The 24,344-nt window shown below is 36.2% G+C and overlaps 1 pseudogene; it reads left to right on the top strand.

The window, feature by feature from the left end:
* The first annotated feature begins 4,643 nt into the window (after positions 1-4,643).
* Positions 4,644-4,982, top strand: LOC110476485 (dnaJ homolog subfamily C member 15 pseudogene; annotated as a pseudogene).
* Positions 4,983-24,344: the final 19,362 nt, after the last annotated feature.

Here is a 24,344-nt window from a genome sequence, read left to right as displayed (position 1 = left end):
CTGAGTCTTGTGACAAGCCTAATATTTCAATTAAAATGTTGCAAATTTCTTCTCGTATGATCCCACCTTACAAATAATCTGGTTTTCCTATGATCATAACAGTCCCATGAGTTAGCACAGAGGAGTTATAAAAATATTTTTTTCTGAGTTGATAAAAAGAAAAGCATTTTTGCTAAACAGACTGACAACCTCTCATGTAAATTATTCACAAAAGCAGAGACTTCAATCTCTTAAAATTCAGTCTATTAAAATTCAACAAAAACATTTAGCACATTTTGATCATAAACTAGTATGAGCAGGTCTTATCTTTGCTCAGTCTTCCTCTTTTTCAAGGTAGTCTCTTCTTGCTGCTGTTCTAGTTTTTAAACTCATGGTCCTGAGAATTCATGAATAAAGCAGTTTTAAGATTTTTCGTCTTTGGCAAGATAATGCTGTAAAACATTCTGCCTTTGATATCCACTCTGATGCCTCCATTAATGCAATCTGAGAACATATGAAAGAAAAGGGAGGCATTTTTTTGTCAGTAGCAAGCCATAATATTAGCCTGTGTTCTTGGAGAACTAGAAGGGAAGAAAGGAATAAATAAGATAAAACATAATGTTACCATATCTTCTGAAAGAGATATTGCTGGGTCTTTCAAGTGGTGTAGCAGATACTCAGAAAAAGCATTGAAGTTATCTGTGGTACAAAGACAATATATCTAGAATTATTTTAATGGTCATTCAGTGTATCAACTCCTCTGCCTTTAAGAGAGGAGAATTTGTATCCTGAGTATATAATCAATTAAAGGCAGAAAAAAAGAAATCAAGACATCATTGTGGATAGTCTACCCTTAAACTGAGAAACTAAATTCTAGGAGAAAGATCTCTTAGCAAGCATGCAGTTAGCTTACAGATACATCGTGTTGTTCTCATCTGTGTCTTCTTACAGAGATGATTTTTCCTTTACAGCAATGTGTCTCCTAAGAAGGCACCAGTGTCTTATTAATATAACCCAAGATACATATAGAAGGACATCAGAACTATAAATTCCTAAAGGAGAAGGAGTCATAGAATCAGAATAGTTTGTGTTGAGAGGGACCTTTAAATATCTAGTCCAACCACCCTGCTATGGGCAGGAGCATCTTCAACTAGATCAGGTTGTTCAGAGCCCATCGAACCTGACTTTGAATGTTTACAGGAATCTTTACTTTCTGGACAGCTCTGTTCCATAGCTTCAACACCACCATCACAATTTTTATTTCCTTGTTGTCACATTCCACTGTGGGGAACAGTAAGGAGTTCTTTTAGTAATGGATGGTCAGGAACTAAATTACCAAATGAGGTGTTCATTGTATTTGAGAACAGTTTCTTGGCAATGAAGGAGCAAAATAAAAAGTATTTACTTTATTAAAGAGGGCTAGAGAAGACAGAGCAAGAGGAAGAAAAATGGGAGAGAAAGGGAAAGAGAAAACAGAGGGAAAAGAGGGCATTGCCACCTGAGGTCAGGGAGTTCCCTCAATACCCCGAGGAGGGGGCTGTGCATGCTGCTGATCTGGGCACAGCTCCTGCAGTGGCTGGACACGAGGGGATGAGGGATCAGGCAGAAGGACCAGGAGCTGGACAGGGTCATGACAAGGATCATGGTAGTGGGCAGGGTCAGAGGCAGATGGGGTGGATGCAGGTGGCTCAGGCAAAGATGCAGAGATGGAGCAGGCAGGGTGCTGGTCAGGGACACAGAAAGGTAGGACAGATGTGAGGGTGAGCAAGAGCCAGTGAGGGCAGGAGAGCCAAAAGGCAGGACTCAAAAATGAAGTTCAAAGAGTCCTCAAAGAGTCAAAAGGAACAACCCTCAAGAGCCCCCAAAGGGGGTAGTTACTTTTTATGCCCCTGGCTCTTCCCAAAGTCTGCCTGCTTACCCGAGACCACGGGCCCAATCTGATGTCCCAGTGCAATCCATTGGCAGAAACCTTCTTCCATCTGACTGGAGAACGTCTCTGGGGTACAGAACCTTCAGTGTTCCCCTGCTGACTGCCTGTCCCCTGTGAGACATGAAACAGTGGCCAGGCAAAGTCCCCCCTCAGAGACAAGCTTTCGTCTTCTAGCTTGTCTTCTTCTAGCTGCCTCCTGGACATGGCACTTGTGCAACCCCTCTCCCATGTCAACTCTCTGACAACCTTTGTTGAAGTGTAACAAAATTAAACTGGGTCCTCACACTTGTATTTAGTCTGAATATACTTTCTTTTAATTTAAAAACCCATTCACCTTTGTACTATCACAGTAGGCTCTACTAGAAAGTCTGTGGCCATTTTTCTTTATAAACATCATTAAGTATTGAAAGGCAACAAGCAGGTCTCCCTGGTGCTTTCTCTTCTTCAGACTGTGAAGCCCCAGTTCTCTCAGGCTTACGTCATAGGAGAGACATTCCATCCTTCTAATGTTTTTATGGCTCTCCTCTGAACCAGGATAAACAGGTGTATGTTTTTCCTGTGCTGAGAACCCCAGACCTGGACAGAGAACTGTACCTGGGGTCCCATGAGAGCAAGTGAGGAAGAATCACCTCCCTTGAACTGTTTGGTGACACGGCTTTTGATATAGCTCATGCTGTAGTTGGCTATTGTCATGGTTTGACCCTGGTGCAATGCCATGAAAATGCACCTTCTCCAAAAGAGTGCTGTGAGATGTGACCACAAACAGCAGAGCAGGCTTGAGCTTAAAAATAAAGAAAAAAGCTTTATTAACGTATAACTATAGTAAAAGATACACACAGAATTCAGAATGAAAACCTTCCAAAACATTCCTCCTCCCCTACCCAATTTCCAACAAAACACAGTGAGACAAAACTTGGACCCTCAATCAAGTTACCATCCATCAGATAATCTATTCTCAGTCCATCAGGGGAGAGAGGAGTCTCTCTTGTGCCATAGAGTCCCCTCCCAGTGTTTGCATGTTCCATCATTGTCCATGGTGAGTTTTTGTTGTATAAATTGATTCAATTATTTTCAGACCATAATAAAAGGAGATGAGTTGCTCTGCTGCTTACTTGTGTATGATGTCTCTGAACTATGCACAATATTCAAGAGTTAGTTAGGGTGCAACTTTATAGAGTAATACACAGGAATTTAGCTGCATATATGTTCTCATACCTATTATTTTGTAAAAATTTCTAATGTCTATTTTATGCCTAGAATGACTCTTAAGATGTAGTAAACTATTACAGTCATCACTGTGTATCTAAACTGAGGATTGATCTCATTCATCACTTTGTGTATTTAGTTGCATTTTATTTCCTATAATGCTTTCTTGACTAGTTTTTAGAGTTGGCAAAATTGTTTTAGAATATTTTTGGTTGGCTTTAATTTTTGCACTTGATAGATTGTTTTGAATTATCATATTACCTACATCCCCTTTTAAAAATCATTTGGGAATAAGATGTATAGCTCTACTTGTAGGATTCCTCTTAGGGTTCTTTGTGCCAGAAGCTAACAATGTCTTATTTTATTATTTGTATTTTTTTGATGTTCATGCATGAGAGAAAATTTCCTCTTAGCTCTTAGTAGTTCATATGGATTTAAGTAAAGGGCTGGGGAACTTTTGTAAAAGATCCAAATATAAATTTGAGTTTACTTTGAACTCCTTCCTGGAACAAAGTTTGTGAATATTGTGTCTAATCTGCAGAGTTCGGACTGCTGATAGAGTAAGGAGAGGAGAATAATTTCTATACTACTCTGTGATGCTTCCATAGAGGATGCAAAATCTGAGAAACCTTGTATCAAATGATAAATGAAGGAGCTGGGGGAAAAAGAGGCTCTTGAATTTTCTTATAGACACGAAGTTTAGGCTTTCCTCCATGCTGGAAAAAAGAACCTTATAAACGTCAGTTCTCATTACAACTCCAACCAAAAGCTTGTAACTATGGTAATTAAAGCATGCATGTTTACTTTTCTAAAGATGTTTTATTGAAAATCAAGAGCAACCTAAATAGTTTGTTTTATTCTAATAACTGGCTTCACGTGTTCAGTATTAGTAGGAAAATGAAAACATGGTTGAGTTCATAGTCCCATATAATCTGTTCAAGAATGTCAGTATTTTCTCTTGATAGTAGAAATGGATTGAAAATTTCTCAAATGGACAAAACAAAGCAAATAAATTTTCTTGATAATAATGTTTTCATAAGCAAAACTAAAACCCAGGCATCAACAATGAAAATATTGCCAAACCAAGCAAATCAAGCAACCAACCAAAAAACAAACAAACAAACAAAAAAAAACCCAAAAAAAAACCACACAAAAAAATCCCCCAAACACATTTCTTTAGAAATAAATAAATAGATTAAAATTTACAAGAGCTAAGGGATGTCTCATGCATGTACACAAGGCAGAAGGAGAAAATGCCAGTAGAAGAGAACTGAGTCAGGATATTCTTGAGTAAAACTCAAGTTGGTATGACAACATGATACAAGATTTGGAAGAGTGGGGTGCTGAGTGTGCTGATTGAAATAATTCTGAAAGTGGGTAACACATCAACTACATATTCCCTTCTTTCTTTCATCATGGAAGGATTCACAGCCTCCTCCTCTGAGGGTCTACACTGTGCCAGGTACACCCGTGTCCCTCTGGGAGCCATTTGGGCCCAGCCAGGCTGGACTGACAGCTGACCAGCACTATGACAGCAGATGGACTTGGGTTTGCAACTGGTGCATTTGTGGGTTATTATGCTTTCCACCTTCAGAAAAAATTGGAACAGGTGATTACAGGGACAGTAAAGCAGCTTTTGACCTCTAGTCTGTCACGATACTGTAAAGGAGGCTTTGAATAGAAAATGACTAGATGAGAAGCTAGTCTTATTTTAAGTATAAATCCATGTACTGTGAAGGCCAAAATCAAAACAGGCCACGGAAAAATAATTTTGAATCATCTTTAAGGAAGTTCGCCTTACTTAACAACAACGGTAAATGAAGCAGAAGTTTTATCACTGTTGGAATCCAGTGATAGAATCCAGTGATAAAATCCAGTGAAATCCAAACCTTAATCTCGTAGAAGATTCAGCAGATACTTTATGCAGCATGTTTCTTATTTTCCTCTGTGCAGTCCTTAACACAATACAGTCTTTACACAACTTTATCTTTATTATGCATCTGTTAGAATATTACCCTTGCATTTTTTTCTTTTATTCTTTTCCCCAGAAAACAGAGATTGGACAGTCTTGTCCCTGAAGAAATTGAGATAATATTTTTGGTTTATTGCAGAGGCAAATAGTAAAATGACTCTTTCATTCCTGATTTCCAAAGTACTGTGATGGGACACAAGTGCAAAAATAACTCAAAGTAGCTCACTAGATTTTATGGGTTTGAAGTCTGTGATATTGATACATTAGTTTAACAAGTCAACTGTAGCATATTTCTCTGCTGGAGGCGCATCAGGTCAGAAAAGAAATCTTACAAAGAAATATAATTAAATTTATGAATGTATTAATTTTCCTTGTCTTTATGTTGCATACTACCAGGCATACTCATAAATATATACAGAAACATATTTACAGTGTGACCATGCATCTTCCACACAGAAAAATGTTAATCAAGAGAGAATCTGACTGAGAAAGTGCAAGAGCACTGAAATTAGCTGTATGTTTTAAATGGCAAAATATATACGCATGTATGAAACATGTTTTATCTATGTTGAAATATACAGTTTTGAAGATAAGTGCTTAATTTTCTTCTTGGATTTCAATGAATGCAATCCGCAGTATAAAATTATACTACACACTCATTAATACTAGGCAATCTCTATTAGTTTTACAAATAAACACTTCTACTGTTTTCACTATCACACCTCTAGCAGCAGAAACTAAATCATAAAATAATAGAATAATTTCAGTTGGAAGGGACTCTAAAGATTATCTTATATCAACTCCCCTGCCATGGGCAGGGACAGCTTTCACTAGACCAGTTTGCTCAGAGCTTCATCCAGCCTGGCCTAGAACACTTCCAGGGATGGGGCATCCACAGCTTCTCTGGGACCATCCTCACAGTAAAGAATTTCTTAGCAACACCTATTCTAAACCTACCATCATTCATTTTAAAACTGTCACCCTTTTCTTGTCACTCTCTCCCAGTACAAAATGTCCCTTTCCCTCCTGTTTATAAGTCCCTTTTAGCTACTGGAAGGATGCAGTAACTTCTCCATGAAGCCTTGTCTTCTCCATCCTGAACAACACAACACTGAAAATGTACTCTTATCCCTGATTTCACATAACTGCCTCTAGGCATTTTCTTTCTTATCTACTAGAAGCATCATAAAGGGAATTTAAACCTGCGGATAATGATTCATATTTCTTTTAGATGGCATATAGGTTAATGCTGCTGTTCATACTCGTGACAAGGCTGTGCTAATTACAAATATTTCTTGCCAAGTAAAACATCTATGATTAGAACATAGAGGCCTCCAAACCTCTTAAATGGTATGCTCCATAAAATAAGCTGTCTTTTTTATTGTCCTGTCACGTTTGCTGTCTTTCCAATGAAGAATTAAGAGAAGATGTAGCTGTCATCTGAAGAAAATCTAGCAAATTGAAGAAATCTTACAGTAACATTGTAACAATTAGACATATTAACAACACATAGATGAATAAGCATTACATGTACATATATTCTCCTAATGAGCTGCTGCTTTGTAGAGATGCATTTTCATCAGGCAAAATGTTCAATGATCATTATTTACTGGTCCTAGATCAAGAATGAAGTAAAATGTGCTTACACTCTTACAAAGGAACTTCTAGAAGATATAATCTATCAGAAATGCATGGTCTCAAAGGCAGTTAAACAGGAATGTTGTCTTGGAAAAGCAGCCCAGTGTACTGCAGTTAGTTAATTCAGATCCTCTCATGACTGGCAATATGGAGCTGACTACAGACTGTGTATGAAGGTTGACAATGAAAATCATAGTCCTTTTTATTTTAAAATCTGGGATGTAAGATTTAGTGCAGTATTCTGTATGGCTACTGTTGTGTTAAGAGTACCACAGTTTGGCAGAAAAAACCCTCCAAAACCTTGCTTTCCATATGGGCCTCAGAATCAAGGGAGCTGGATGTGACTAAGATTAATTCCTGATTTTAACCAGATTGTTACTGTAATTCTGGTTGCATCCCAGGTGGTGTGGGTTATGTCATTAGATTGGTCTCATTCATGATCTGATCACAAATCCACCAATACTGTAGTTAACCATTTCAACACAATGTCTGGTTGAGTTCAGCAAGAACTTTCACAAACACAGATTTACTAGCTGTTCAGTTTTTTTTTGAGCAGCAGGTTACAGATTCTTTTATATTGCTAGTAATAAATTCACTAGACCTGCAAAATATAAATGTATAGTGCTATACAAAGGTGTTGCCAGGTATACTTCAACATGATTGGAGGTACAAATCTTACCAAAGAATCATGGTTTATGGAGGAGAAAAGAGCAAATCCATCAATTTTTCTGTAGAGTAGATGTATTCTCATTGTACCACAATGTATTCTCATTCTCTACCACTGAGAATTTTAGATGCCAATTTATATTTTGGGAGAAGTGGAGATGTGACTCTAGTCCAGTATTTTGTCACTGCCATTGTAAAGGGCATGGGAAAAGCCAATTTTTATGTAAAAGAGATATATAGAGTGTAACAGATTTACAGACTGAGGGTCTTGCATAAGGGCTGAACAGGACCATCACACCTTAACATCATTCCCTTTTTTCCCTGGTTGATTGCAGTGATAAAGGTCATCCAGTCTCCACCTGATACCCTATCACCTTCTCAGCATGACATCATGCCATGAGTCTCATACCTCATGGCATATCTCATAACTGTGGGACTGATTTCCTACAGCTGACTGTGAAAGCAACACTTTATTATCACATGGGAATTTGGCCATCCAATCTAATGCCCTCCCTTTGAGGTTTTTGGTGCAAAGGCTTTAGAACCACAGCTCTAAGGAATTTGAAGTTCAACCAAATGTGTTGCACTAGTCCTTTTAATTTTATCCAGTTTAGCTGTTTCTTTTCATTTTTATTTTTTTTTTAATGCTGAAAATGAAGGTTTACATAATAGCAAAATGTAAAAATTATCAAAAGCAAGGCAACCCACTCTGTGTATCTTATGCTTTTAAACCAATTAATTGTATGTTTTGTATTCTGTTTTGGTACAAAAATGTATGTGGTCCATGTCACCTTCTAACAATTGTATCAGTCTTTGCTACTTTGTATAATCAATATTTTTTAAAGAGGCATTAATGACATATAAAATCAATATTCCAGACATTCATTAACTTCCACTTAAATTTAAAATTGAATTTGAATTTCAAATGTCTGTCCTAACATTCAGGTACAGTGGATATGAAGTAACACACAGCTGTGAAATTACCAGCACTACCTCACTCACTTGGCATGTTTTTACATAAGACATACAGTAATGGAAAGCCTTCCTCACTTTTTTTCAAGAGACTCTGAAGACAGAAATCCTGTTTTAATTTCAATAAGTGTTTTCATTCCTGTCCAACATCTTTTCAAATGAAATAGACAACATAGGCACAGTTTTCTGAAAGATCACTTTCACAGTTGAAGAAGTTTTAAGACTGCATAAAATTGACAATACAGTCATTGCTGTATTTTTACCAGTAAGATCCTATCCATTTCAATTATACCAGCTTAGAACTGAAGAGGCAAATTGCACCCTCTGGAAACTACAGAAAAAACTAAAAAGTGTTTCAGCTTCAGCCATTCAGTTTCAGTAACAGTGTTTCAGCCATTGTTATATGAAACTCTTTTCTTATTTCTGCTTCACCTACACTTAAATGACTCATATTTTTAAGTAACCTCAGCTTATCACCTGTCAGTGAGAAGTTTAGGACCCAAGGCGAGAGGACTTAATTATTCTTTATTTCTTTTCTTAAAGGGACAAACAGTCATAATAATGAAATCTGTAACTTCATTATTGTCTCTGTTTCCCTCAAGCACCACTCAAAACCTGTATGCTACTGAGAGAATTATTTGAAAGATTTGGTGTTGTTTTGCTTTTTCTCCCCTTAAGGAAAATTTCTGCCAAGAATTTCTAGTTAAATATTTTTGAAAGTATCTAGCCTTATAGATATTTATACTGCATGAATAATTGTTGTCAAGCTACTTTATCGTTAGATACAAATATCTGTATTAGCTGATCCTATACAGACATACCTAATTCTCTCATTCACAGCATGTGACTCCATAACTTACTTATCAATGATAAATGTAAGCATGAAAACCTTGTATTCATCTTGAAAATGTCCTAAGGCATTCCTAGTTAAGCATACACATTTTGCATAAAAGGAATCCGAACTATGTGTGACAATTAATTATCTGGAAACAAGAGCCATGAATACTTCAGAAAAACTAATAATTGCTTATTTAAATTAAGTTAGATTAAGTTAGAAAAACATCTTGCATCTTACACATGCCCGTCTTGAATTACTTGAGAACTGAAATCTTGAAAAAGTTATTATCCATATATTGTGACATTAGATCTATGTATTCTTTCATACTGATTTTCTTTTCTATTTTGTGTTAGTCATCAAAATGGAAGACAAATATGTTTTCAGTGTAATTGGAAAATAAATCCCAAATAATGTACCAAATATAAAATTTGGAAAACTGCAGTAAATTTTCTCACTTACACCTTTATTTCACATCCTTCAGAAAAATGCGAAAAAGCGTCATTAGGAAATTACAAGAAAAATGAAGAAAATAAATTACTGTGTTCTTTGACACTTGAAGAAACTACTTCATTTGCTCACATGTATTTTGGTTTTTTTGGAGAGCCTTATGCATAATATCTAAATAGTTTGCACAAACAATAACAACCTTCAAATATAAGAAAAATATAATGGCTTGTTTTTTTTAATATTCTGGTCCACATTTTGTTTGTATGAAATAACCACACTTATAAACAAGAACATATACCTCATAGAAAATTACCAGCTGTGTTACATATGCAGTTTTTACTCCTTAAGAAGATGAATCTATGCCCTAGCAAAATGTTGGTTTTCACCTGGTCTCCCACCAGAGGAGAAGGCAGCTCAGGGTCTCATAAAAGGGGAAACCCACAATGCATACTGGCTCTGTTTCTAAGATCCTATTGCTGTCTATTCAATGCACCTTCTATCAGAGTAAGATGAAAAATCTTCCAGTTTTCAAGGCTTGTCATTAAGGAGTTCTACTGGTAATGAACTAACAAGGTTTAATGCCACTTTAGCCTTCAGAGAAACAAGCTAAAATTGACTTCCCAAATACAAAAGGGTGCTCTCCCACTGCAGTGACTGAACTCCTCCAGCTGAGGCTTAGAACAAACCTTACTCTGTTCCATTGAATGGGCTTTTGAGTGGCATGCAGTTGTGACACAAACACTGTGGTATCTCGCCTGTTGTTTATGGCTGTGTCAGTGAATTTCTGATGACAAAAGATTGTTTAGATTTTGCCACTGAAAGGAAGGTACAGCATTGACCTTTTATCCAATGAACTCTAGAGCAGGGAAAAGGGAGAAGTCACACCTCAATATTTCTTTTTTTCTTTATTCTTTTCTTTCTTTTCTTTTTCTTTTCTTTTTTTTCTTTTCTTTTCTTTTCTTTTCTTTTCTTTTCTTTTCTTTTCTTTTCTTTTCTTTTCTTTCTTTTCTTTTTCTTTTCTTTTTTTTCTTTTCTTTTCTTTTCTTTTCTTTTCTTTTCTTTTCTTTTCTTTTCTTTTCTTTTCTTTTCTTTTCTTTTCTTTTCTTTTCTTTTCTTTTCTTTTCTTTTCTTTTCTTTTCTTTTCTTTTCTTTTCTTTTCTTCTTTTTTTCTTCCCTTTCCTTCCCTTCCCTTCCCTTCCCTTCCCTTCCCTTCCCTTCCCTTCCCTTCCCTTCCCTTCCCTTCCCTTCCCTTCCCTTCCCTTCCCTTCCCTTCCCTTCCCTTCCCTTCCCTTCCCTTCCCTTCCCTTCCCTTCCCTTCCCTTCCCTTCCCTTCCCTTCCCTTCCCTTCCCTTCCCTTCCCTTCCCTTCCCTTCCCTTCCCTTCCCTTCCCTTCCCTTCCCTTCCCTTCCCTTCCCTTCCCTTCCCTTCCTTTTTTTATTTCTTTTTATTTATTTTTATTTATTTTTTTTTTTCAGCTGTATCTCAAGGGCTTTTAACATTGCAAGGGAAGTTGCTAGATCTGTTGTGTTAGCTTCAACTGACACAATACACTAGGTAACATTTTAATGTATCCCAGGGAAAACAGAATATATAACAAGATATCATAGAATTATAGAATGGCTTGGGTTGGAAGGGACCCTGACACTCATCTTGTTCTAACCCCACTGCCCTAGGCAAGGGCACTTCCACTACACCAGATTGTTCAGAGCTCCATCCAACCTGGCTTTGAACACATCCAGTGATGGAGATCTCCAAATTCTCTGGCCAACCTGTTCCAGTGCTTCACCACATTCAAAGTTAAGAATTTTTTTCTGGTATCTAATATAAACCTACTGCCTTTCAATTTGTAGCCATTACCCCTTGCCCAGTAAATAGTTTTTCTGCATCTTTCCTGCAGGATCCCTCATTTACTATAAAGCTGCATTCCACTCTGAGCAATACCAATTCTCTTAGCCTTTTCTTGTAGCAAAGCTGCTCCTGCCCTCTAATCGACTTGATCTCCTCTGGACAAGTTTCATTCTCCACAAAGTCCAGATTATTTTTATTTTGTCATAGTTCTCTTAGACTACTATACATAAAAGAGTAAATTTGATCTATGCAAACAGCTGTGGCAAGCCCCAGGGGTTTGCAACTTGCTACTCTTACCTTTCATTCTGCCTGCCCAGTCTTGACTGCTCTGACATGTGGGCAGATTTTTAGATGCTCTGTATGAAGACTCAGGACTGCTGATTTGATACCCGTAAGTGCATTAAGTTTAACAATGTGCTGACAAACTGTGAAGTTTGCAACAAACATTTGCGATTAAGTGCTAGATCTAGTTTTATATGTTACACATTGGCGAGTAAGAGTTCAGTACATCTGATCCATGTAGAAAAAATACAAAATTTACTACTTAAATGCAAAACACCTGTACAAGGCAAACAATAAAATGTGATGCTTTTAAACTGTTTATGACCTTTGCACATGTTCTTGAAGGATGGATGTGCTTGAAGAATGAAGAGGCGCAAAGAGTTTTAGATTACTCCTATGGCTTGGCCCTGAGAATCTGAAATATTGGGCAAAATTCAGTGCTTTAAAAGAAATCAGGTATGAAGGAAAAAAACCATCAAATGATGAAGGGGTGAATTCTTAAAGAAAAACAAACTTTGGCTATCAGGGATTTTCAGAATTCAAACCCCTACACTTTGGTTAAATCTGATGTTCAATCAAAAAGAATACATAGGTGTTTGCATTTCTATGGTGTCTATAAACTTCTTTTAACACATGAGGAAACTAAGAGGCAAAACCCAGTATTTTAATTGAATTTTAGTTTTGAGTGTCTCCAGTGTTGAGTATTCATATGCAATAAACTCCACTGATAAAAACCTGTGCCCCACAGAATAATTTACATAACAATTTTAAGGGAGAGCTGAGAATAAATGTCTCTCTACCGAGCCAATCCTGAACTACAAGCTGATCCACCTTCTGGGAGGCTTAAAACTATCTCATGACATTTTTGGTTTTCTGCTCACACTCCAGTAGCTGTTCCTGGAGACTCCAATCTGAAATTCAGGCAAAATGGGTGTATCTTAAGGATGAATTTTTTAAAAGTTTTTTGAGAAGTCATTGTGCTAGTCTCCTTTACTTTTGATTCACTCTTCTTAAAGAGTTAATTTAGACCCATTTTTAATATGTAAGCAATACCAAAATAGGTCAAAAGGTATCTTAAGCAACTTTCTTCCCAGAATAAGGTACAAAATAAAGTCTTCTTTACACACAATTACTTGCAGATAGCTTCTGCTACCCTCAATATTAGCAGCTCTTACTAATGCTCTTATTATCAGTGTAATATTTATAATTAATATGATAAAAACAAAAATTGTTATTAAATAATACATAATACAAATAATGTCAACAATAAAAGTACCGAATTTCATATGATAAATTTGTTTTGCCAACAGTAAAATCCCAAATGTTCAGCTTTTCCTTTCAATTTTACTTTAAAATATATTAACTGACAACAGATGAGGGCATATGATCTTAATAAATGTTGTAACAATAATAACTTATTAAAATTCTTACATTTAAAATGTAAACAACTTGAAATAATCTGACAAATCTATACCTGTCAGAGAAGTGTTGTCAAAAATCTGGCAGCACGAGTACCTCTGTCCATCTACTGATGAGACCCCAGTTTCTGTGCAACAAGAAAAGGGTAGTGTATAAAAGAAATATTTGCATCTGGGTGTGGCAGGTGTAGACAAGACAAATTTGTAAATTTTTGGCTAAGAGCAAATGATGCCGAGAAATTTCCCCAAACTCATCTTCTGACCAAAATCTGTGAGACAGCTGAGAACATATTGCTCAAACACAGTGAACTGAAAGGACCTTTCAAAACTGCAGAAGTACAATTTAAATATTGGCATCCAAAAACATACATGTTACATGAACATTCAGAGTAGCAAGTATCGATGCAGGTAATAGAGGGTTAGGGGTTATAAATATTTGCAGACTTTTGACAGGAACATTCTGCTCCTACAGTTGAAGGAAATATAGTCACCTGCAGTGACACTTTAATTTTATCCTTACTGGGCTGATGAGTAGGTCATCTAATTGTGCAGTTCAATATATTGATCTCACGGCCACTTAAAATATCAATTTGTCTTCAGGCAGTATTAGGAGTTCTATAGGTATGCAGCATTTCTGTAGCAGACACTTGAACATCAGAATGAATTGTGTGACAACGCTTCCTCTACACAGCATTAACGTTCCTGCAACATTACTTTAGTGTGCTTTTACCTGCACAATGTGCTTTAGTAGTATGTCTGTTTCATTTCTTCTAGCCGGTAATGAAATTTCACTCACACAGAGGTGATACAGGAAATAAAACAAGCTACAAAACAGTTGTCTTGTCAAGAAACTAGTGTGAAAATCTCACACTAGTTTTAGTACTTTATTTAATGACATAAATGAAAAACGAAATCACCAACTAACAAAGTGTCAATATTTCTCAAGAGTTCTGTTCCTTCCTCATGAAAATCAGTGCAAGCTACATGCCAAGTGAACTGCAGCACAGTATCATATCAGGGTCCAAGGCAGCTCTCAAGTTCATTCAGAGGTCTTATCAGATTATAATTTGGCCCGAATTCCCAGAAAGTGTTATTGTTAGGGTTGTTCTGACAATAAATCAGTCAACTCAGGAGAACTGGAGGGATGGTATTAAGGAAGCAGCTCAAGGAAATAATGTTATCTGAATGTTTTTGTTCATTTAAATATATATGTGTGTACATAAATTTCTCAGTTGCCTCCATCTCCTTATTTTATTGATCATAAAAAAAGTCTGAGTTTTTTAAAAAGCTATTATTTTACTAGCCTGCAGCAAAGCTAGTAAACCAATATTTTTTATTATTTTTAATGCTTCTAGGTTTTATTTGCATAGCACAATTTTTTATCAGTACATTAACAAATATTTCTGTTAAAAAACCTCAAAATCTTTCAATTTCCTTTCCTAACTATGAATTAATCTATGAAGAACTATAAATTTGTTTGTGTTTGAGAAGAACATTTAAAATAGAGGTAATTTCAATAATTGTAAGATTTACTTCTTTTGGACCCTTGGCAAAATTCTGGATGACTGATGACTGCCAATTGCATAATAAGAGGGACAAGACAAATGATCATCACTATTCTACAGGCAGTTTTTAGGATATGCATATATAAGCAAACACTGCACATGTACATACTTTTTGTCCCTTGTATCATGACTTAAACTATAACCAGCAATATAGGATTGTAGAAAATATTAGAAAAGTGAGAGGATGTTGAAGAGTGTCAGCTTGTGGAATTACCAGACTTATTTATTAATTCAGTGCAAAGAAAAGCTTGATCTTTGCTTAAAGTGATTACTGGGTAAAATCATTGAGCCAATAAATTTTAAAAGACATATGGAGATTCTTATCCCCTAGAATAATCACAAACTCACATGCTGGAGTTTTGCATGTGGAGGAACTGTAGCTGTAAGTTACAAACATTGCAGAGAGACTTTTTATCTTCCAATGATATTTCCTTCTTTAATAAATTTATAACTTATGTTATTTCCCTCACTTCTGTGTATTCTTAACCACTATGCTGGATAAAACATACTGTGGATTTTGCAACCACAGGTGCAAAATCATGATAGACAGTTTCTGAAAAGTTGCTGCCCTTTATTCAGTGACCCAGTAGTTACCTAAGCACTTTCCAGTAGTCATTAGACAAGAGAATGCATAGAGTTCAAACACTGAGGGACAAAAGTTATAAGGAGAAATCCACCATGGTAAATTAATGCAATGCATGAAAAGTTAAAGGTCATTTTGCAATTGTGTTCCTTCAATTTTCTTTCCTTAAATTAACGCAGGGATCTGGAAATGGAGTTACTACTATGTGTGCAACCATTTTTCTTGTGGATCTGTTTTCTATTCTGCAGAAGACACACAGATGTTAAAGTGCTGCCTTTTGTAAGAACTAAGAATAAACTAAGAGAAAATTATGTTGAAAAGATGAGCTTCCAATCTGGAACTGCTGTTAGTAACTTAGAAAGCAGGGCAAAAAGGAGAATTGAAAAGTGTAATCTAAGTTGTAGGTATTGCCTAAGAAGTCAACTACAAGCCATTTAAAGGTATAATCACACATTTTCAGGTAAAAATCTTGTTACAGAAACTACACCAGAGCTACATTTTATTAGTCATGGAATCAGCTTCTAACCTGCATTCCATGTTCTTCCTGTCTCTCCACTTACGTATCTTCTAAGGCAAAGTATCAACAGCTTCCCTCTTAGAAATATTGCAAGCAAAACTTCCCTCTCACTAACACTGGGTGTTGCAGTCCTCTTACTCGGTTATGAAACTGGCCTTTTGAAAAGGTGATTTTTATCTGTGCCAATAAACTACTCTGTTCAGTAGTTAATGAGATACACCTTTTCCTTATCAAGGTTTTAAATTGGCTTTAAACCTTGTGGCAAGCTAATATTTTGAGATGCAGAGAAAAATATCAATATCTTTCACGCACTTTTTGTGTGATAAAATCATTTTCATTTGCGCCACAGCTTGTGCCTAAAATTTTTGCTAAGTATTACCTGCTTTTGTAACCTGTGAAGAGCAATTGATCTCTTTGCATTCCAACACCAATCAAAATATTTTCCTCTCATAAAACTTTCGATCCATCATGCTTATCCCTTAGGGATAAGAAGATGGAATAAGTTTAGGATTAGGAAAAGGATTTTTTCAAAGATATTTGGTTTAATTTGATCTTACTGGGAGTTAAGTCCTTAACTACAGAAAAACCTGACTTGACTCAGATGAGGAAGTCCAGAATAGGAGCAGTGGTTCTTTACGTAAGACTTCCACTTTTCTACACCTCTTGAGTCTAACACTTTCCATTATACTGTTTTAAAGGAAAGTGATTTCAACACAATATCAGCAACAATATGCAACACCTTTTTTTTACCTCTTTCACAAGCGATTCATAAGAATAATAATCAAAACAGAATACTGATAATAATAATATTTTAATCCTGTTGACACCTGATCTGAATATGCTAGGATGGAGAGATTAAGTCTGCTTGATTCAACTTTGTTAAACTCTGTTTCTAAGATTACCTGACATAGAAGGAACTCAGCATAGATTTATCAGACATTAACTATGCACTCAATAACTTTCAGACAGTCCTTCTTATTTTTCTTTGTTTTTTGGGGTTTTTTGGGGTTTTTTTTGGTGTTTTTTTTTTTTTTGGGGGGGGGTTGGTTTTTTGGATTTTTTGAGGGTTTTTTGTTGTTTTTTTTAAGTAGTCCTTTCACCTGTTTCTTTCACTGTGCAGACAGTGTTCCACACATCCATTAACAGAATGAATAATGAGGGCTCCTTTGAGTTTTTAAAATTTTATTATCTCTACAATTTTTCTACTTTATCCTTTGTTTAAGGTTCCCTTGAAGGAATTACAAAAGATTAATCTTTCCAGTTTGTTAAGTAACTTAACTAAAATTGTTTTGGTATTGGAAACATATTTCGTTCTTTATCCATGACAAAAAATTTCCTCTTAAAACTTCTCTGTACAGAAAAAAGCATCTGATCACCTGAAGAATTACAGAATTGAAAAGGACTCTGATGTCCACTTAGTTCTTTTCTGTCTTCCCTTTTATTCACTGCAAAAGAAGCTCCTTGCCTTGCCTTTTCAATGGAAACATAGGGAGATTAAATACTCTAGTAAAATAACATGGTTTTACAGATCTTACAAGCAGATTTCCATCACCTCAGCTGAGGAACTTCTCATGTTTGACTAAGGACAGGCATTTTTTAAAGTCTCAGGAATTCCCACAAGCAAGTACAATAAGATTGAGATTTAGAGTTCAGTGAAAGAAAAGTCCATACATATTATATCTTACATGCCTTTTGTATTTTGCTATAGCTGGGTTCAGGCTGCTGTCCTAATCACAATCCACTTTGTCAGTTATGTCTTTGGTGTTAGGCACAATTTAGAGTTTTTCATTCAACTCTAGTATTCCACAGAATAATTAAGAGCTAGAGTGAATGATCAGTCTTCAGAACTCTGCTTGAAACTTCAGCAATTTAAACCAGATAAAAGCAAAATATGTTCCAGTGTAGAAATTACTCTTGCCTGGAAGGTTCATATGATGGTCAAAAAGGGAAATTATGTGAAGTCAGTGCCATTCACTAAGTGTAAAGTTGACATAAGAAGTAAACTTGATAGAGAAACAATGAAGATAAGATCATCTGATGTGGTCTTTCAAACATGTTGTTGAATGGAAAGTCAAGGTCAAAGCCATTACTTACTGAAATCAAGAAGATTTCTTTGTATTTTAAGCTATCAGGAGTATCTATAAAATAAAAACTGGGAATTCTGGAATAAAAGTTTAAGTCTAAGAAAAATGAAAACAAAACCAAATACTCAGTATCCATTGCCCTTCTATCCATTGTTGCCAATGTTTGAGCACTTTGATATCAGTTATTTTTTCTTCTGTTATGAAGCTATAGATTAACACTTGAATTCAAATATGAAATTTGAGAAAAATCTTGAGAAAATCTTTCTGCTTAGCTAAAAAAACTTGTGAATATTCAAGATTTCCTAGACTAAAGAAATATATTTAGTATACCCATGCCTTTCCACTCATCGTATATTTTTGCAAGTTCCTCAGTTTCTTATGGGAGTTTATTTTAAGTGTAGCATTTGAAATAATCTTCTATTCTTAATCTTCCTAGGCATGCCACATACAGAAAAAGTGAGAGTCCTCTCAGTTTGGACACCAGATGGAAAATTGTTGTTTCATGGAATTTCAATATATTGTTCTGTAGAATTTTGCTTATTTTTCAGTCTCTGAAGTTTTATATTAGCATGGAAATAATAAAAACAAGGCTAATTATTAAGCCCAGTGCTACCTTACTGTATTTTATTGAAGGAAGCTTTATTTTTTCATAGTTAGTTTCTGCTGTCCATTTTATCCAAGAATTTCAACAGTTCCTATTTTCCACATATAAACAAGCAAGATAAGCATTCTGGTTACATGTCAACATATATGTACCTTTCTGTTTTTTGAAATAAGGGCAAAATTATGTAGATTCATAGTTCTTTAATGAAAACAACAACCAAATACTGCTATTCAGTTTGCAGTCAAGTAAATTCACACTGGATTCAAATAAAAAAGTTATATATATATAGTTATGTATCTTTCCCTGTTTACCCTAAAAAAATAATAAATGGAAGCTTTCCCATTGCATTCTGTTCTCATGCTGAGGTTTCATCTCACTGTGTGTGTGCTGATCAATATGCTCTTACACTTGCATGGACAACCAGCAAATTCTGAACGGAACAGTCTTACTACGTGAAGCCTTGGCAGGTTCACATTTCAAGAAAGAGTGTTCACTTTCTGATCAAAGCTTGGAAATAATACACTGAATCTGAGAGGACTATTATTCTGGCCTGATTTATGAAGAGACAACATGAAAGAAATAGAGATGGTTGCAAAAGCAAGAAAATTGTGTGTTTATAACGATCATTCCTTTACATCCAAAAAAAGTATCAATATTACAATATTTACATTTGCAAGTCACAAAGGACTGCCCATATGTGTGTTTGATATATTTCTACCTGAAATGGCATGCTTGCCAAAAAGTAATTACAGACAAAGAACATGGAGAAAAAAAAATGTGTATAAGTAACGAAGCTACAGTGACAGGTTTTGTATAAGAAGGAAAAACTGGCATACAGCAAACCTCTAAAATGTGAGAATATATTAATCAAAAAAATTGATGTCTGTATAATTGCAGATAGTGTCTTCTCATCATGCAATGTTATCTATGCAGATGGAGATTACATGCTTTCAGTTTCTGTTCTTAAATTTAGATTCTGCAAGTATAACAGCATAGGTTTTTTCAGGTTGCAAACAACATCTTTTTTTCAAGTGCAGTGTGATGCCTTTCTGAAGGCTGCCATATAGACTTCAATAGTCACCTCATTAGAATTTTGCAGTATAACACACTTTTTTTCCACATAAGTCTCACAAACTCCTCTTTCTCTCTTTTGACATAATACACTGCTAGGCAACAGAGGTACTTGAACAGTAACAAATCAGATCACAAAGTGATAGGCCTGAAAAACACCATGCAAAATCTATTTTTTTTCCTAAACTTGTTTCCAACTCAGATCAATTTATCGATCTGGATCTTCACATGGCCACAAAAAAACCTATGCTGGTGCACACATGGAGATGTTTGAGAATGGACAGCTGACTTCCCTAAGGAACAGCAATGACCTTGCCAACAATTTTGCACATTATTGTCAGAAAGGACTTGCTAGAACAGCCTTCATATTACTGAATAGAAATTTCCTAATCATAGCAAATATTTCTGATCCTAGGAGAACTACAGATATTAATTAATTGTTATTACACAAAAAAATATTTTTTGTTTCCATTCTTAACAAAGCACTTCTATTCTGTGAGTTTTTCCCTATCCAAAAGAAAAACACAAACTTTACCACAAGAACTGGTGCTTAGAGGCATAGGTTATTGTGGTTTTATTGGGGAAGGGGGGTGTTGCTTCTTTTTTGTTTTTTTTAATGAAAATTTAATATTACAAATATGTTACACCAGCCCTCTGATGTTAAAATCCAAAGTACAGTAATTCTGTACTTCGAGGAAACCAAAAAGGAACACAAGAAAATCAAGCACTTCAGTCCACAACAATCAGAATGTATTGGAGGAGTAGTTTCCAAGCTTACTCTGTCAGCTGAAGACTAGATACAGATTTTGATTTCATTGATACCAGAGATTTTGTTAGTGTCATTTACAATAATAATCCAGTTTTTTCCTCTGTCACTTATGGAAATTACTTTGTTTTGCTTCTAAGATGGAAAATATGTTTGTGCACTTCTGTTGAACGCAATCTGTGTCTAAAAGGGGACTTTACAAATAGTCATGTATGAAATGCAAACACTTGCAAATGTATACGGATCACATGACACTTTTATTAGGAACTTGGGGGAAGAATAAGCTAGTATCCATGGAAACTCATTGCTTCAGAGATTACAAGACTGTTAAAAGGCTGCTGTGAGTGAAAACCACTACATTGTATCACCTGCCTCAAACAAGTTGATAAATGAAAACAAATTCTGTCTTCAAGTAAGCAAAAGAGTAAAACAGAGTTAACCTTATTTATTAGTCATCACTAATCATTTGAGATTTCTCCACTTGATTTATCTCATTTCCTGCCTAGCTGAGAATACTGGCAAGAAGGTCAATATACTGTGCTGAAGTTCAGCCATTACAGCCCTGGCTCATACCAGGCATAGAGCAAAAGTTCTGGTCATGCTGAAAGGACTCAGGTAGTTTCTGTCTTACATAATAAAATTCAATGGTTTTTTACCATCTAAATATTAACTGACATAAGCACATAGTTTTAGTGCACTTACTGCATCAACAAGATATAGAAGACAAATAAATTTGCACATGATTTTAAAAGGTAGAAGGTTTTCAGAGGAATACATAGCTAGAATACTGATCAGGGAAACTGGCCCAACCAGCATGGGTTTAGGAAGTGCAGGTCCTACTTGACAAACCAGATCTCCAGCAACACAGTGGATAAGAGAAAAACTTTAGGTGTTTTCTACCTGGACTTCAGCAAAGCCTTTGATACTGTCTCACACAGCATTATCCTGGAGAGGCTGGCAGCCCATTGCTTGGACTGGTGCTCTCTTCATTGGCTTGAAAACTATCCAGATGATAAATACCTTTATCAATGATCTGGATGAAGGGATTGTGTGCATCCTCCATAAGTTAACAGACAGCATCCAGTGTTGATTTTCTGGAGGGTAGGAAGGCTCTGCAGATGAACCTGGACAGGCTGGCTACATGGGCAGAGGCCAAATCTATGACATTCAGTGAGACCAAGTGCTGGGTCCTGCCCATGGGTCACAACAGCCCCAGGCAGCTCTTCAGGCTGAGGGTGGAGTCGTGTAGAATTGTCTGACAAAAAAGGACCTGAGGGTGCTGGTCAACAGCAGCTGAACAGGAGCCAGCTGTGCCCAGGTGGCCAAGAAGGCCAATGGCATCCTGGCCCGTGGCAGCAACAGTGTGGCCAGCAGGACCAGGGCAGTGACTTTCCCCCTGAGCTTGGCACTGGTGAGGCCACACCTCAAATCTGTGTTCAATTCTGGGCCCTGCAGTTCATGAAAGACATTGAGGAGCTGAAAGCATGTCCAGAGAAGGACAAGAGAGATGATGAAGGGTCCAGAGAGTAAGTCAGATGGGGAACAGCTGAGAGTGCTGGGGTGTTTTAGCCTGAAGAAAAGGGTGACCTTATCACTCTCTACAACTGCCTGAAAGGAGGGTGCAGCCAGGCGGGGATTGGCCCCTATTACCAAGGAAAATGTGTCAAGACAAGAGGAAATAGCCTCAAGCTGCACCAGAGGATGTTCAGGTTGGACATCAGGAAGAATTTATTTATGAAAGATTGTCAAGGATTAGAAAACATTGCCCAGAGAGGTGGTGGAATCACCATGCTGGCAAGTAGTTCAAGAAATTACTGAACATGGCACTTAGTGCTGTGGCACTTAATTCATCCAGTGGTGTTTGGTCAGAGGCCAGACTTGGTGATTTTGAAGGTCTTTTACAACCTTATTGACTGGGAATCTAAGATGAACTTGTGAATACTGTTATTATGATTTCATATTGACTGTAGAGTTCTTAATTATAATTTAGATTTATTTTTTTTTAATTGTACAGGAAGCATTCAAGAACCTCAGAGCAGGAACCCTAAAACATCTTTAAGGCTACAACTAGCTTTGCCCTATAAGCAGACACAAAACATGCCTAATCACCCTTGAGTAAATAAAAATGTCATGGATAGCAAAACAGTTCTGAAGTCATTGTCACAGTGAGACTTCCATTGACCTCAAAGAAAGTTTTGCTTAATAAAGCAAAAGCTTTTCTATTCAACGAATAGGGAAGGAAAAAGGAAAAGAACCCCAGAGAGTGAATATAACAAAACAGAAGTAAGTTATAAATGCTTGTTCATATATATGTTTCTGAGCTATTTGTTCAAATTAAGGGATTTTGTGATAATTAATTAAGGTAGAGACTGGGGTTTTTGCCTCATCAGCTTTTACATGCCCAGTTAACTGAAAGAACAATATAGGCACACATAGGTACCACATAGGTACATGCTATCCAAATATACAGTCCTGAGGTGCTGTTTGTACACAAGCACACATATATGAATACATACCAATACATACATACTTATGTATAGTACTATAAACATGTGCTGCCACTCTAAAAAACATAGTTTGCAACCAACTCTAGTTATCAGCTGTCACATAGGGATATCACTTCTGCTGATTATCAAATACCTGTTTCCAGTTTACAAACATCTGAACTGAACTGAATAAACTGATCTGAACTGAACATCTGAGTGGCTTTTGACACTGAAAATGAGTGACATACTAACTGTATGTACATAAATGTTGTGATGTGATGCCTACTGCTTTAACAAAAATGTTAAACAAAAAGAAAATGCAGAGTTCCTACTCATGAAAAGAAAAACATTTCCTGCTTTGAAACACATATTTTACACTGCATCTAGTATACAAGCCAGTGGTAGTTATTTGACTGATCTTTTATTACAACCCCTACTGTTAAAGAGCTAATGGCTAGAAAATGAGCTGCAAGCTGAGTGCGGCTAGGAACTTCTCCAATTGTTTATGTGTAACCAATTATATTAAGAGCTTTTAGTAAACATTGCTCATTATAATCGATTTCCCTGAAGAAATGTCATTTTCAAATGAATATTTAAATGCAGCTTCAGTTTTTGTTCGCTTTTCAAGAAGATTTTAATGCAAAGGAGATAGAGATGTGCAAATAGGCCATTAGAAAACATGAAAAGAAATAGAAGTTATTCTGCAGGATGAAGTGGTGAATTAATAGACTAATCTAACCTAATGCTACTACACCTCACAGCACCAGCATTGTTTCTGTGGGCCTTTGCAACTGTGTTCCTTGTAATTTCATCGTTATTTCTTAGTGACCCCAAGTATGATTAATTCTGTTGACAACCTGAACAACAAACTCAGAAAACTCACCAAATTTAGCATCTGAACTAATCACTCTTTAACAAGACATGAGAAAAATTTACAGAGTTCAGCTATGCAGAATGTTTTTAAACTCAGATACCTCCATAGAAACCAATCTAGAAAAAAAAAAAAAAAACCAAACAGTTTCTTCACATTTCACATCCTCCATATAATGTAAAATACAGTATACTCACTATATGAGTATGCCTTGACCACTCAGTTCCCATATTCTCTGACCTTGACCACATATGTTCCCATATTTTTGCTTTTCTGGAAATTCAGCGAACTAAACCAACCATACTGCTGATGTCCAGGTAGATTTTTGTGCTGTTCATAATCAAGATATATTTCTTTGAATGGAAACTCTGCAGAAGTTATGAACTTACATATTTGTACTTCACATTGCCGTGCTTCCAAATCACTTTCAAGAAACATTTTTAAAAGGACTGATTTATAAATATTAATGAGTCGTGTTTTGTGGTCAATATTAGCCCTACTCATCTGTTGCAATCTCACCTCAGGCTCTGTGTGCACTTTTGGGTGCCACAATATAAAAAAATTGAGCTATTAGACAGTGTCCAAAGGAAAGCAACAAGGA

The sequence above is a fragment of the Lonchura striata genome, chromosome Z (genome assembly GCF_046129695.1).
Source record: "Lonchura striata isolate bLonStr1 chromosome Z, bLonStr1.mat, whole genome shotgun sequence".
In the NCBI taxonomy this organism is placed as follows: Eukaryota; Metazoa; Chordata; class Aves; order Passeriformes; family Estrildidae; genus Lonchura; species Lonchura striata.
Note: the sequence above shows the minus strand (reverse complement) of the source record. Positions and strands in the feature narration are given on the sequence as shown.